We start from the raw sequence: 5,320 nt of genomic DNA on the forward strand, positions 1-5,320 counted from the left end.
TATTGAATAACAAGCAAAAGTACCCGTCCCCAGTGATGAGAAAAGTTTAAATTAATCTATCAATTTAAATTATTTCGTGGACTTTAAAAAGCTAATTGTGTTGCACTCTGGGTTTCACTCAGAGCCAAAACTCTGAGCTACTTGTACCGCCCACCTAGAAGAGTAATTGTTGAGAATGCTAAGAGCAGCACCACAGTAACATACGGCGAATCTAAATTTTTATTCTTTAAGTTACATCATATTTTGAAAAGTGAATGTTTGTGTGGTTAATTCCTAACAAATTAGTGTAAAATATCCTGCTTGTGAAATAAAATTTGTCATTAACGTAATTCATGCCTGTTCTCCTATCATTTCAAAGGTGAATGTTGAGCTTTGTATGCGTGCGCATCTTTTCAAACGGGAGACAGACGAACACTTGGTCAGACGACACGGTTAGCAATATATATATATATTTCTCTACGTAAAATAAATAGCAAATTCCAAATACAACCAGTGGGATTAATTGCATTGTTTCAAACGTTACGGTTTTATTCCAACTACAACCAGTGGGATTAATTGTATTGTTTCAAACGTTACGGTTTTTTTTTTTCGTAAGACAGTTTGAACATGAGTGACCCGAAAATGCTTAAGGAGACACGGTAGGAGCTATATTTATACAGAACAGAGAAAACAGGCCAGTGAATATGTTGAGTTCTGCGAGGTCGTGCAGGATATGGAAAGCAGCATGTGTAGAAGCAACTGAACAGAAATTAGACTGAATTTTGTTGTTAATGGGAAGTGTTTAGTAAAAACTTTTTTATTTGATAAACAAATTGTTGTTGTAATTATATCACCAGAGTTGAGCTATTCAAAGAAAGTAACCTTTTAAGTGTGTGGATGACACTTTAGTCCATGATGTGTATAACTCAAGGTCCTTTGACTAGTGCGGAGTCGCTAATAACGTTACATACTTTGTAGATTATCTGTTAAGGATCATTGTTAGAGTTCGTTCTGTGAAATATATGTAAATAAAATGATTTACAACATTTAATATTTTATTCTTAGCTTTAAAGCTTTCCTTATTACAATATATTCGTTCTTATTTCCCCGAAAGGGGGCCGATAGTCGCCTGGAAGGTTCACCACTTTCACCCTCTCGCACTCCTATACAGTAGTGTGTTGTCTGTCAGTCAGTTAGTAGACACAAAAATGACGTCACAATTTATACTGTCATGACGTCAGTAAACCATGCGCATGCCATGAATCACGAGAAGAATTATGCATGTGAACTTCAAAAACAAGAAATAAAAATATTTGTTACTCTTAATTTTGGTTTTCTTTACTCATGAAACAGAACACTTTCGGTGCCCCTGCTGAAGTACATCTAGATTGTAAAGGTAGCACTGACCCTTTAAACTGAGTAAATTTACGTGCTGAGGATATACTGTTAAACACTTCTTATAACCTTCAAGTTAAGACAAAACAGATGTATGATATCGCAATCTCTGAAAGTACACTTTCAGTCATGTATATGCTATGTTTAATTAATGCGGCGGGGATAAAGAAATTCATAACATAAACTGTTTTAACACCATAACTTTACTTAGGAATGATAAAAACGTGTGAAAATTGATACACACGCTCTTTGTGAACATCCTCATAGCTTGAATTTAAAACTTTGCAAATTTTTTACAGCTTTAACAAGCTATGAGTAAAAAATTTTAATTAATGCCTTCGTCAGTGGTAATTAGACTTATAACAAGACAATTGGTAAAGATTTTTGAATTTAAAGAAAGTCAAGCTATGGAAGAGTGTAATATCAATAAGTGTGTTAAATTTCATGCTGATATTGGCTTTAATGGTGAAGTTATCATGCTAATAAATTGGTGAACCCAATGAAAACTGTGTTTTGAGAAAGTAGCCGTTAAGAAAAAAAAAAAATTATTTATGTAGGAAAAAGGTTAAACTTTCGATTTAGGCCAAATTTGACAAATGTGATTTTTGAAATGTTGGGGGCGCTCTTTAAGGGTTGATGTTACCTTAATTATTTACATCATAGTTACAAAAAGGAAGTAGCTCTAGTGGACAGTAATGACCCTTCTTGCTTAGAGTAGCATTCACACACTCACTTTGCAGAAATAAACTAAAAGCATTTATAACTGGATGTGAAATCTTACAGAAGGCTTTTGCCTTTTTTTTTTAACCTGTATCGTAAGCCTACAATAAAGAAAAAAAAACATCATGAAAGTTGTACACATCTCTCTTATTTTGTGTAGGCGCACTGAAAACCTCAACGCCTTTTTTCAGCCTTCAAACGAGTTGACGTCATAAACGAATTTAACTGTGTGTGTAGTCAGTCAAGCGACAAATTTCGAAATAGTCAACTAGAAACCCTCGACTTCTCTGACCGTTATAGAGACCAGCATAGAATTACAATGCAGAAACAATCATTATACAGCATTTAGGGCAAACGAAACGAGCTTTTTTAGGTTCATTCGATTAACATAAAACATGGCCCCTTTGATGGTTTGAAGTGGTATGTATTATATATTGGCAAACTTCTTGAAACTATTTTTATATGACTTGCAATCTGCAGGTCGCGGGATGGGAAACCTGTCACACGTGCTCACCCATTCAGTTGTGGGGGCACTATAATATGAAGGCCAATCCAGTTATTCATATTTAAAGAGTAGTCCTTGTTCAGCGGTGGATAGTGTTAACTAGCTACCTTCCATCTAGTCTATCACTTAAAAAGAAGGAACATCTGGTGCAGATAGCCCTAGAGTTAGTTTTCGCGAAATGAAACAAACAGAATTATGGTAATAATTATTTAACATTGAATATTTTATTTTTAAACCATATAATATTAATTATTTTATTGAATTGACCTACTCATTATACAGAACTGGCGAAGTGACTGCAGCGCCAACGGGTAAAGACCAGTAATTATAAAGAGCTCAGCAAAATACACCTTTTGATTATCACTAGGCACCTAAAGTCCCAAAAGGTTTAAAGAACTTTATTAGGAAAGCGATCATTGAAACTTCCCCTCTTTTTCGTGGCATGTAACAGTATTTTGTATAGATAGATCGGTGTACTATAGTTTTTATGAGCCTTATTAAAGTTTCTGAGGTTTTTAGTGTGGGATATTATAGTTGGTGCTTGCAGAAAAAAAATGCAAATCCAGTTGTAAAATAAAGTTTGACTTTGTTGTCAGTATTAAAATTATAATTTGACACAACATGTTTTTCACATGTTCTGCGGTATGATAATTTGACACATTGTTTTTCATGTGTTCTGCCTTATGATAATTTGACACATTGTTTTTCATGTGTTCTGCGGTATGATAATTTGACGCATTGTTTTTCATGTGTTCTGCCGTATGATAATTTGACACATCCTGTTTTTCACATGTTCTGCGGTATGACAGTTGATACTATTTTGCAATCGAAAGTTAAACGTAAACCATTACTTCATACTATGATTCGTGTCCCAGATTTTCCTGCTAAATAAATTAGACTTATTAAACATTTTCTATTTGTTGTGCCTTTAATGTATTTCTTCTTCTGTGACTTTTCGTATATTATTAAATTTTAACAAATCTAATATTGATCAAATACTTTTTGTGGTACTAACGTGTTAGTAAAACAAAACTTGTACATCGGCACAGTATGTTTACCACTAGAATAATTTAGTTGTGACTAAGTGTACTTTGATGTAGCTGTTTTTAAAGTATAATATATTTTATAGAGATACTTTAAGAATCAAGTTTAAAAACAGAAGTTTGTAGACTTTTTTTATTATCATGTCGTTAGTAAATTTTCCGAAGATAGATCTCGTGTAGTTTTGAGTAATCATATTCTTAATTTTAAATTGTCGTTCACCTTCAAACTTTAATACTTTTATTTTACTTCAAAATGGGCTTAAAATTACTCCTCTGTCGTAGTTTTGGTATAACTATGTTTAGCGTTAAGCATTTGTGAATATTTACGTTACATCTATAAGCTTGTTTTCATGTTATAAATTTAGTTTAACTACTATACTAACTATTTTAAACACTGTCAAATAGCAGACTTTTTTGAGATTAATAATCCATAAATTTTTTTACAATCTGGTTTTCACTTTTTTTATCAACAACTTACTGAAAATTTGAAGGGTTACTAATTTACTATGTTAGAGGTAATAATAAGCATGAATAACTCATATAAAATGTTTACGAGTTTCGACCATTAAAAGAAACTGTCGCAATCTACTCAATTTAGAGGTTACGTTATCAAGTTTCTTTACTTAGCGTCACCTAGTTTGTATTTACATTTTGTAGCACTGCACGCGCCACACACTGAGAATAAAAATGTCCGTTGACGTAAATTTAGTACGTTCTGTTCTTCAACTATATTTCAGAATAAATGGAATTTTTAACTTAAATGTAATTTATATGGCTTGCCCCTGTAAAACTTCATACTCACACCCACACAACCGTCCAACGCAAGTACTGTATCCAAGCCACTGACATTTATAATTACTGTACAAAGTCTTCGTATCTTGCCATGCAGCGTGGGATAAACCTTACACTTCACTAGCCGGTTCTTTATCGAAATTCTAGGTACGTACTTTGACCTATGTTGCTTTTAAGTCAATGCTTCTACTCGGCATTGTTTTACTGCTGACTGAGAACCCCGGTTTATCTGCTGGTAAGGTTTCTAAGTGCCGGCCGGTTAGCGTGCCGCTATTAATCCTTGGAGGAGGGGGCTTAAAATACCAGTTTCACCAGGCGACAAACCAGTGAAAGTATTCGAAGAATCCAAAGTTTATACCGTGATTTTTTCCTGGTACAGGATTTTATATTATCATTTGTTGGCATGAAACATTTGCTCTCGTTAACCTTACATTCACACGAAAACGTAAAAACAGTTGGCGGTGTTGTACGTTGTGTTCAGGATATGTATATTGTATACCTGTCGCCTTATACTTAATTATATTTAACCTATTTATTAAACTAGAACAATCATTTTTTTAGGAACGCTTCAGATTTAATTATATTCATTCGATAATATCTTCTGAGCAGCATGGTAGGTCAGCAAACACTTGCCATTTTTCTTTTCAATCTTTTACCAGGGTTAAATTGTATGTCATTCTATCTGATTATTCTTTGATATGAATAATTTAATGTTATTTATAATGAATATACTCATCATTAAGTCGTCCATTATAAAAGAACGAGTTGAGGCTTAGACTATCTGAATATAGAAAAACTGATATTTTAAGGTGGTGTTAACATTCATTGCTGACTGACCATCAACTTGTAACAGTAAAAGTCCCGAGTAAGGAAATTTCAATTTGCT

Source organism: Limulus polyphemus, unplaced genomic scaffold (assembly GCF_000517525.1).
Source record: "Limulus polyphemus unplaced genomic scaffold, Limulus_polyphemus-2.1.2 Scaffold3918, whole genome shotgun sequence".
NCBI lineage: Eukaryota > Metazoa > Arthropoda > Merostomata > Xiphosura > Limulidae > Limulus > Limulus polyphemus.